At 40.4% G+C, this 11542-nt stretch overlaps 1 protein-coding gene and 1 long non-coding RNA gene across 2 annotated transcripts in view; one reads left to right on the top strand and one right to left on the bottom strand.

The window, feature by feature from the left end:
* Positions 1 to 1579: 1579 nt before the first annotated feature.
* LOC120571383 lies at positions 1580 to 3962 on the bottom strand. The gene is made up of 2 exons (XR_005641224.1): positions 3780 to 3962; positions 1580 to 3532 (listed from the first exon to the last, which is right to left on the bottom strand). It is a non-coding gene; the product is annotated as an uncharacterized LOC120571383 (long non-coding RNA).
* pkib (protein kinase (cAMP-dependent, catalytic) inhibitor beta) overlaps positions 3093 to 11542 on the top strand; it is a 27718-nt gene continuing 19268 nt past the window's right edge. The window contains exon 1 of the mRNA XM_039820301.1: positions 3093 to 3362. The gene's annotated coding sequence lies outside the window, so the exon portion shown is untranslated. The remainder of the gene's footprint in view (positions 3363 to 11542) is intronic.

Here is an 11542-nt window from a genome sequence, read left to right as displayed (position 1 = left end):
TGAGAGTTTCTTAGCTTTTTTTACATAGAGGAATAATACAAACATGTCACAGCTTAACAAAAGGACCCTAATGTAACACGATGCATTAAATGCATTCATATTTGTTCCTACTAAAAGGAAATCATGGGGAAACGCACGAATACCCTGCATGCACAAAAAGGCCATTGCAAAGTCACTGTATAGCCTCATGATATGGCCATATAGGAGCAAATAGAAATTGATTTAGTTTCACCAGAAGTAGCAAACAGTGAGGAAACAGGTGTGACAATGAAGTTCAGAGAGTGAGTTTAAAGCAGTGTGTGTGTGGGGGGGGTAAACCTCCATATGTTTGTGTCCGACCTTCCTGTGAATAATCAGCACAAAGATAAAGCTTCTGCACGCTCTCTTTTTCCTACAGTCTAAAGCAGCAGCAGGCTCATCATCAGTGGTGGTAATCATGTATTAATACATTAGACTACACTATAGTGGGTATACTGTACTGTATATGGGCCTATACAGTATATATGGGCCAGAATGGGCCTTTTTTTTTTGAGGGGGGGGGGGGGTATTTCATAGTAGGGAAAACAGGGAAGCAACAGACTTCATTTCCTGCATCCTGACACACTTTTATGCACCAAATTTGCGGTGGAAATACCTTTATTTAGCCTATGTGAAGAAGAAAAACACAGATGACAATTCAAAATATATTAAAATTACAATGCAAAGTATGTTGTTGCGTGTCATTGGCCATTTTTAAGTGGGATATATGGAAATCCTGGCGCTTTCTTAGTGGGTATACTGCGTATACCTGCATATGACATAGACTCCACCACTGCTTGTAATGTCCTCAACAGAAAGCAGAATCACATCAATGCATGTGTTAATGAGCAGTCTAATGAATTTGATGTAGATAACGGCTTCATTACAACGTTATGCCAACATTCCTCGGGGGGACTGATATTGGTTTAAGTGACCACCGTTCTCTTCATCTTTGATATTTTTTATAATAATCCCATGACCTTGTGTGTCTGCTTATGAGGCTGAATACTATATCTACAATAGGTTCCCTGTCACTGTCCTTAAGCCTGCTGGTGGCATGGAGTTTATTGTAATGCAGCTCACAGACATATCAAGGGTTGACGGTACACTGTATAATTGTTCTCATTTACTAAATGAGATTAACAATACACAACATTGAGATAAAAAAAAAAGCCTGTTGTTGAAAGCACAGTTGACTTTGGTGTTATTAGACCACTGTTTTCTGTTTCTATTTAAAGTGGTGGTATCTAGCCTACAATGTACAAAGTGCCTTAGTTTTTTAAATCTGTGTAATAGGAATGAGATAAGGAGAGATATAGCCTACAATAAAGGATCCGTTTAATTTAGGACTAAGGACAAATTACTGAGTGACAGGATTCTACCAAAAGACAGGTGAAAAGGCGATTCCATTTCTTAATGTGCGAATGTGTAGCGACCGTGCACCCCTTACTAAAATAAACAATGGTACAAACCTTTGAGCAGCGGCGGCAAGACAAAGCAGCCAGAGTTACACAGGAAACCGTAACTCTGTGACTTCAAAATAAAACACATTTGAAAATGATCAATTTAAAAACATTTATTGCATCGTCATTACTATTACAACTAGTTCTACTACTACTACTATTATGCCTACTTTTAATTATAATAATATAAATAATACAAAATAAGCCCAAAATTCAATAGGCTACAAAAATGTATTATCTATTTTGAGTAACCGAATTAGAGAGACTAAAACAGGTAAAATGGTATTCTTGAAGCAATAAACTGTATTATGGTTAACATTATTTCTGCTGAAAAATCAGAAAACGTAACACTACACAATGAGAGCTTCAGGCCAGACAGAAAGCCATCTTTTAGACTTTTTGAGCAGGATAGTACTAGTCCTATAATTATATTGGGCGTTAGTAGGCCTAAGCCAATTTATTTTGAAATCAATATATTGTGTAATAGGCTATAGGTCTCTAAGCAAAACACTGTCATCACTGACAGATGCATTAGACGTTTTTTCTATAAATGTTATATGTGGTATAATGCTCCCCCTTTTTTTTTTTAAACAATACTTTAAGTTTTTCACATTTAGAAAACATACAGATAACAATGACCACACAAATAATGTATTAAGTGTGCAATACAACAAAACAATCAAAAGATGCAAAACAAATTAAATCATTGTACAAATAAAACAATAAGTAATAAAAAAAATAAGAAGAAGAAATAACTGAAAAAGCAGCAGTAATGGTGATCTTTAAGTTAGTGCGACATTCTCATCCTCCAAAAATTCCAAAAAAGGTTTCCACACTTTAACAAACTGTTTTCTTTACCTTCTAACAATATATGGAAGTCTTTCCAGTGCAAGGTATGTTGCAATCTCCTTCAACCACAACTTTACAGAGGGCAACTGTATATTTTTTCCAGAAAAGAGCGATCAGTCTTCTAGCTTGAAGAAGCCCAAAATCAATCAACACTGATTGTTTAGAATTGATAACCACATTTTCAGAGTATATACCCAGGATACAAAGTTCTGCTTGCAGGGGAACATTCTTAGCTACTATCTGGGAAATGCCCCCATCACACTCTGCCAAAATAGTTGTACTTTGGAGCATTCCCAAACACAGTGGAACAGTGTCCCCTTTTCCTCTAAACACTTACAACAAATATCTGGAATATTAGGATAGATTTTATTCAGCTTTACTGGGGTGATATAAGTTCGCATTAGCCATTTATATTGGAGCAATTTCAATCTTGTATTAATTGCATTTTGCTGTGCCTTTAAGCATGCCACTTCCCATTCTTCTTCAGGTACGTATATTTTCTCCAATATCGACTTTCCATGTTTCTAATCTGTCTTTGGATGATTATAATGCTCCCTTTTTAATGTATTCATATTTTATTTTTGTGCATATCCTCCCACCCAAAAAAAAACTCTGTGTATTTTGTTCCACTTTTCCTCACGGACATAATTTAAACAGTTGTTTCCCTCTTCTCTTTCTCGACAGCTGCTCTGATTTTACTTTGAAAGGCCAAGTCCCGTCTTTTCCTGTATCCTCCGGGCTAAGTGCGCGCACGTTGACGCCCCTCCCCTGTTGCTGCTGCTGGGACTGGGCGCGCGCACGGTGCTCGGCTGTCCGTGGTAACAGCGCGGCGCAGTCCACTATGCCGCGGGTCCAACGGCGTCAGCTGTAATGAGGCAGTGTAATGTGTGTCGTAGCCTACCGGACCGAACCGCTGACACTCCGCGCTTAGGCTACTCTTCTCCGTCCATGCAGAAGATGGTGGCTGGCGGCTAGTTCCAACTTCGGACTCCGTGGTTTCTTTCCTTCGGCGAAGCGCACTGAAATCAGTTGGTGAGTGTCCGTCCGTTGCGCACACACACACACACCAGGCTCCGCTGTCTGTCACCTGTTCTGCTCCACAGGTAGCTAGGACAGCAGACCGGTTCCTGCTGCTGCTGGGCGCTAACACCGTCGACAAATCTTCCCAAAAGCAGGCAGAGGAACGACTGCTGGAGAAGAAGCTGCTGGTTCCAGTAGATTATAGGCGTGCAGGGAGGAATAAACAAGGCTGGAGCCATTATATGCTCAGAAACTCAGAAAGAAAAAAATATCTAAACAACAACAGAAGCTGAAACAACAAATCCTCATGTGACCAATCTATTTTGCCAACACCAGTCATGTTTGTTACAACGTAACAGCACCTAGATATAGCAAATGTAAGAAAAAAAACAGGCCGACAGTAGGCTTCAGTGGACTCCAGCAACCTACCTGTCACCTCCATATGGGCTCACAGCATTGTGTGGATCAGCTGTTCAAATGAAAAATGCCACTGGCTCCCAACAGAGAGCTCTAATAGCAGCTGGGTTATCTGCTTTGGTTTATTAAAAGCACGCAGTAAACCGTGACCTTAAGATGATGATCATGATGTAGCCTATGGTGAACTGTGAAAGTGAAACCATGGTCATAATCCACCAGTATAAAACTTACATTTTCAATGTTAAATGCTAAAACTACCACGAAGAATACGTAATAACATCACAAAGCATACTTTCGGTTATCACGTCACCGAGTCATGGCTTTCCAGACTATACAATAGTGGTTAACAAGTTGGTTCAGTCAGGCCAAATCTAAGGTCTAGCGGACAGCATTTTTGTGCCAATATTTAGTTTTAAATGTGACCACTCTCTGCATTCCCCAAAAGGTAGACAAAATGTAGACCTACTACTTAAGACCATCATGAGATGCTGAAAAAGTAAAACCTGCAATGAAAACAATATTTCATAACCCTACCTGGCTGATATGACATGAGCCGATTATTGGTAAACCCTTAAATCGGCTAAACTCTTTAGGAAACTGCCCCTGAAATTTAAACAAAAGGTATACTGCACGTGTGTGTTTTAGCCCTTTGTGTCCTTATCCTTAGGAACACAATCTATTCCCATTCAGAGGAGTGCCTGTGAACACACCTCGTTCTATGTGCTTTGGTGAATGTGTAGCACAAAATGTCTCCAAAAAAGTGTTAGGGCCTATGTCTTTGTCTAGCGGTTATAATCCTGGTCTTCTTAAACGTGCTCTTTAGTGAATCATTAATGTGATGCACAATGTCATGTAGGGGAAATGAAGTCTGGGTCTCCTGGCGCACTTTAGCTCCGTGGCATTTCCATTCATTTTATGATTTTGCCCTGTGTTAATTACATATGCATGAGGTCATTTTGGAAAATCTGTCTCATTGCGTGGCCTCTGTTAAGTGGCCGGCTGCTGTGGTGCTTTTGCTCTGCGATGCAGTGATCACCTGTCCATCAAACAGACTTTTCACATTTCCCTTAAGAGGTTTTTGGATTGCTGAAATTTGTGCGTCTTGTTCTGGAGTTTCTGTTCAGCCAAGGTGGACTCTCACTGCTCACGCTAACCTCAGAGTTCTTCTTTTTTTTTTCTTTTTTTAAAACACATGGATCATAAAACACATCACTTCCTGTGATCCTTCTTAGGAAATGCCAACTAGAAAAACATGTTACAAAAGTAACTGTTAAAGCTTTTATAAACCGGCTATAGGTTCAATCAAACATTCTTTTTATATAATTTGTTTACATTAATAAGATATACAGTACCAACACTTATTTGTAATAATAATGTATTTAAAGCTGCTTCAAATAATTGTTTTTATTTGGTCAATTGGGAGCAGGGTACAGTGACATAGTATCACCTTATGGCAAAGGTGTTAGCAAACAGAGGTCTATTTCCTCATCCATCAGACATGGAGCAACACTAGCATTCATTTGAGGTGGTGTTTCTGGCCACCTAAAGAATACTAGTCCAAAAATCACTTTTCTTTTAGTCCTGTGTTGGTCTCCCCAAAAAAACATATCTGGCTCTTTAGCAGCTAAATGCTAACTGTCTGCCGTTTGGTGTTGAGACACGTAGCATACAGTAGGTTTATCAGAGCTTTTTTTGTGTGTGCTGGAAAAGAGGCTAATACACAAAGTTAGAGTAAACCAAAATAATAAGCTAAAAGAGGCTAAAAAAAGCAGTGAGAGTTGAGTAATTTTTTATGTTGTGTGTGTGTATGTGGGACCTGTCTTGAATGAGGCGGGTAAATGGGGGTGGGGAAGGGAGGTGGGTTGGTAGGGGTGGGTCGGTATAATCAATAATAAGTATTGAGGGAAGCATAGTGTGTAAAAGTAGAGATTTTGATGAAATTTTGAAATTGTTTTCATTGTTGTTGTTTCACCCTTATTTGATGTACTTCCTGGTACCTAATCAGGATGACCCACAGAAATTAATTAATAATAAAAAAAATCTAATAAAAAAAAAAAAAAAAGCTAAAAAAAAACTAAAGCTAAACAAGGTTAATAAAAGCAGTGAGAGTAAACCAAAACTATATTCTAAACGAGGCTAATAAAAGCAGTGAGTTAACCAAAACAATAAGCTAACAGAAGCTAATGAAAGCAGTGAGAGTAAACCAAAACAATAAGCTAACAGAGGCTAATGAAAGCAGTGAGAGTTAGCCAAAACAATAAGCTAACAGAGGCTAATGAAAGCAGTGAGAGTTAGCCAAAACAATAAGCTAACAGAGGCTAATGAAAGCAGTGAGAGTTAGCCAAAAGAATAAGCTAACAGAGGCTAATGAAAGCAGTGAGAGTTAGCCAAAACAATAAGCTAACAGAGGCTTGTGAAAGCAGTGAGAGTTAGCCAAAACAATAAGCTAACACAGGCTAATGAAAGCAGTGAGAGTTAGCCAAAACAATAAGCTAACACAGGCTAATGAAAGCAGTGAGAGTTAGCCAAAACAATAAGCTAACAGAGGCGAATGAAAGCAGTGAGAGTTAGCCAAAACAATAAGCTAACAGAGGCAAATGAAAGCAGTGAGAGTAAACCCAAACAACAAGATAAAAGAGGCCAACGGCATCAAAAACTCTAAGGGATATTTTGGGTTGGGTGATAAGTTTCTGTAGGTTTGACACTCTATGCGTCACCTTTCACAGATCAATACTGTGATCCAATACCACAAAAAAAAGCTTGAAGTTGTCCGACAATATAATATAGATGAATATAAGACTTTTAGATAAACAGTGAACCAAATAGCTCTGAGGTTGGCAAACTACAATATAGACTAAGATGGAAAAAAAATTCAAAATGTGGCTGTGTAACTGTGTTGATGCAGCAGCAGTATTGTAGATTTGGGAATAATTCAGCCCTAGTCATATTTAAACTTGCTTAGTTAATATTTATCATCGGAAATGAAGTTACTTTGCTCACACCGACGTCGCTGGCTGCCTGCTCTGTTCTGTCACCGCTGGGTGAGTCATCTGACTTTCTATCATCTGTTCCGCACCGTGCTCTTTCTTGGAAACCAGGCTTCATGTTACAGTGTGTTAACACAAACGATGGCAGACAGATGATGACATCGCACTGGTGTGCGCTCCACCCACCCATTCTGATTCTGGAGTCCCAGGGGTGCCAGCCTAATCACTAATCTCCTGAACAGCCTCAGTCAGCCTTAACTTTATCTTTTTACGAGGAACAAAGGCTGCCACTGCAATAAGTAAACAGGTACCTGCTGCTTTACCTATAAAATCTCCAATTGCCTTGGCATGACTGAGCAGCAATGGCTAGGTTTGGTACCGAAACCCGGTACTTATATGGGGGGAGCGTGCCTATTTTCCCACAGCCCTATGTTCTCACATTTCTAAGAATTTATTTTTCACTGAAAATTAGGCCCTATGTTCCCACATTTCCCACATTTCTAAGATTATTTTCCAAAATTAGGCCCTATGTTCCCACATTTCCTTTTTCATAAATTTGTATCAGATTTTATCCCCCTTTCTTCCAAGCAGCCAGGCGCTTGTTGTGTTACAGCCTTGGAGCACAGTAAGCAGCGGTCTAGTGTGGCTTTATTTGACATTGAAAAAACCCTGTATAACTGCAAACCACCATTGAATCAAAATAAAACTTTCCTCTTATTTGTGAAAATAGGCATGTGACCCGTTTCAACTCCAGCCCTCAAAGAATCGGAATCGATAACCGGAATTGAAAGGAAGAATCGGAATTGGAATCAGAATTGTTAAAATCCAAATGATGCCCAACCCTAGTCTCTTTGCAGCAAGATAAAAGGCAGCCAAGTGTCACCCGTCACTTACAATTTTGCCACCCAGCACCTAATTTAATTCCCATTGATTGTGGGCCCCACCACTCTGAGAATGGAAACCGTAATTTGCCGGGCTGAATTCCAGTCATTCATTATTCCTATGTATTGACCAGTGACCTATAAGAGTTTGGTCAGAGCCGCTGCTTCTGTAAAGCCCATTGCCCTTTACTCTGACCTATTGCTGGCTGCCATTTGGCGATTGCTACTTTTATCTTTCCGCCATTAAAATGTGTCAGTCAATTCTTTCCTCACCTGTGTCTGGAGGACATATAAGACAGCCGACATGTTATAGAGGACAAAGGATGATAATAGGAACAGAGGGGACCGGTTTGCCACAAAGCTGTGTAAGACTGTTCTGACCTCAACCTCTCCGTGCCCATTTTCCCAGCAGCCCAGCGTGGCGAGAGGCAGGGGATGGCGGTATAACTCAATAGACTTCTCCCAGCATGCCTCTGCACGGCTCTATGGGAAAGGAGCTGTGGTCTGTCAATGTCATCTCTCCTGCTGCCAGCCTCTCCATACTGATTAGATGGGAAGGGAACAGTAGGTGAGATGGGATGGTTCCTCTGTGGAGACAAAGGGTTTATTGTAATTCCCAAAGCATCCATTCAATCCACAGATCAGTGACCTTTTCACTGTATCCGACCACACAATAGAATCAGCTGCTTAGTTTTCATTTTTCCCCTGTAATTACCGCATGGAATGCCGTCTGCCCTAGAAACTGGCACGGCATCTCGAAACATTAGCGAGACGTCAACCGTTTGAAGAGCTCATTCTGTTGATTGGCAAATGGAGAGGCTGTACGAGGGTGATAGGTGCAACTGCTGTTTTGAATAGCGTCTCAATGGGCACCATCAAACTTGGTTTTCGCTGAGGGTGCCTCTTTACAGCTGCACTTGAAATCGTGCACATTTGCATCTTCAAATGGCAGCGAGAGGGAAATGTTTGAACATTTTGAGAATCATCAGCTGGAAACCAAAAATAATCTTGTCTTTAATCTTCATCCAAGTCAGATTTACTGTAGATTTGTCTAGAGACAAGTTGAAACTTGCAGTGCCCCGGTCTGCAACGATCTAAAACCTGCCAGTTTACACCAATGCGACGAGATGAGAACTTTTCAGGCTTTTTTTGTAGCTGGATATATCATTTGTTGTTTCTAAATATGAATGTGGATAACATTAGTGATAGTGAGCTGCTTGCTACACTTGCATTTCTAGTGATGAATCAGGGAAAACATTTTATTTATGGGATTCGTGTTCTAATGCCGCTCCCTCTCTTCAGTCACTCTCTAGCTCGTTCGACCACACGCCGCGCTCGTTGAGTCTAAAACGCGGCCATTTCGACCAGTTGACAGTTGTAATACATAATCCTTTTTATTTCCATATCATTTTATTTCTACAGTTTGTAACTGTCTTTACAAGCTGACTGTTGAAACAGATAACAGCGCCATCAGCTGGCTTGAGTCGAGCTGAGACGGGCCGGTTCAGACCGCTGAAACATTCCCCTGCAACGTTCTAAAACGGTTTCGTCTTGTCGCAAATCTCTGGTCTGAACTGGGCTCAAGAGGCATTGATAGCTGGTGCTCATATACTGTGGCAGAACTTAAAGCTGCACTAATCAATATTTCTATATCAACAATGGATCAAATGACTATGCCCAATGTGAATGATGTCCTCCGTAATGACAATCCCAGAGAGAATAACTAACTTCTGTCAAAACACTGGAACCCAGATACGTTCGAGAGTAATTGTAAATCATGCAATGTCACATTATACTCAGTAACTGTAATACAGCTTTTTTTCTGACACACAGCATCATTTTATCATTAATTACATGCCACTTTGCAACACAGTAATTAAAGCAGAGACCTTATTTACGGATACATTTTAATATCGATGCTATCAGCTTAACGTTACTAAAATGTGCTGGTTGACAAAAGCTAATGCTAATGCTTGGTGGGTAACATTATAGGATTACAACATTGGTCAACACACTCATAAAGTTATTTGTTTTTTTAAATATTAGTTTTTGAGCATTTTAGGCCTTTATTTCTATAGGACAGCTTAGACAGCTTATGCAGAAAATCCTGCCCTGCCGAAAATCTCCCCCCCCCCCTCGCATTTAACTGCCTGTACAGGTCAATTACGCGGACAAAAGGTGACTGTCCTGCAGTGACAACAGCTAAAGGCACCAAAACTACTAACTAAAGACTAGTTAAGATTATGAAAAAGTGAAGGGGGAGATAATTCTGGGCAGCTGGGAGATCTTCTGCACAACAACGGCCATCGGAGATTCTGCCATCCCCATCCCCACCCGTCTCTCAGCATCGTTGAGTAACGTTACAACAAACCCCTTTCCCCCCCGTTGATGACACGGGCATGTGAAATATATTGTGATATACTGGTTTTAGCTGCTGGCTAATGTTAGCTTGCCTGCTCACTAACTGGTCAGCTACCATTACAAATTGAATCAAGAAACGTAATTATGTGGGGGTAAACTGCAGCTATTTGATCAGAACGACATGAATAAACGTTACTAAACATTACATTTTAATCGCCGATGGTGTTTAATAATGAAAACTCCAACTCCCACAATCCCACGCCACTTCACAACGTCATCAAAAGTCCGTGTTTACCATTCATTGTTTTGATTAAGAGACCCCTAGTGGCAGAAAATGACATTGTACGTTTAATGCAGCTTTAAAAGGTGCACTACTCGGCAACTCTGCATGATAGTTATACGATTTACAGCTGAAACAGACAGCAAAAATGTATCTTTTTTTTTATAGAATTAACTGGTTAGGTATCTTTTTTTAAGCAAATATGCCAAAGTTTTGTATGATTTGCTACTTTTATTCGTCTGATGTGATAATAAACATAATATCTTAAGTCTTGAAATGTGGTTGGACGAAACAATTAATCTAATACCACCAGTTTGGGTGTTAGGAAATTCAACTGATTGATTAATCAAGAAAATAAATCGGCAGATTAATCCACACCACAACACCTTGGGATTTTCCAGAAGGAGCTGTTAAGTTTGGACCTGTATAAATGTTGGAAAAGGGCAGGATAGATAGATGAGTAGGAATCCCAGGGTTTTTACTGCTGGAGATGAAATCCTCTTATCCCCATTGCTGAATGCAGCTTTAATCACAAATACAACACAAGACCTTGACAGTCTTCTGCTGATGCAGTGTGGCAGTATGTGTGTTGGCCTTACAGCATTTGTGTGTGTGTGTGTGTGTGTGTGTTTGTGTGTGTGTCTCAGGCGATTCCTCATTTGCCAGGGTTGTTGTCAGAGGGTGCTAGAGGCCCATGGTTGGTAGCCAGCATGCAGGAGCAGCACGTGCAGCTGCAGCCACCCAGGCCGCATCGCTGTTGCAGCGATGGTTCTAGTTTCGGAGAGCGCCTGGGGTGGAGGACGGCCTCGGTTACACTTTCAAACAACAGGCTTTGTGCTAAAATATTGATGTTACAGCAGCACACGCTGTCCTCGCGGTGTCACACGTATCGGACATGTGTAGATTTATTGTCCTGGCCTTCATGCAGCTACCTTGGATCAACTGATATATGGATCCTGAAAGCTGATACTATATGTTTTGGATGGATTACGTGCTGAAACAAGTAATCAAAACAAGAGCAAATTATTTTTCTGATGTCATTTAAGAAAAAAAAAAATCCCAAACATTCTCTGCTTGCAGCTTCTCGACTGTGAATATTACTGCAAAGTTAATCCAATATCTTTGTCTTTTGGACAGGCTGTCCTCATTCACTGTTTGATATACACCTACCAAAAGTAATGCACTGTAATTCAAATGTAATCAACATATTTATTACTGTAAGCCCCACATTGACTTTTGCTGGAAGGCAGCAACCTCTAGTGTACA

The sequence above is a fragment of the Perca fluviatilis genome, chromosome 13, assembly GCF_010015445.1.
Source record: "Perca fluviatilis chromosome 13, GENO_Pfluv_1.0, whole genome shotgun sequence".
Classification (NCBI taxonomy): Eukaryota; Metazoa; Chordata; class Actinopteri; order Perciformes; family Percidae; genus Perca; species Perca fluviatilis.
The sequence above is the reverse complement of the archived record's forward strand: the minus strand, read 5'-3'. Positions and strand labels throughout refer to the sequence as shown.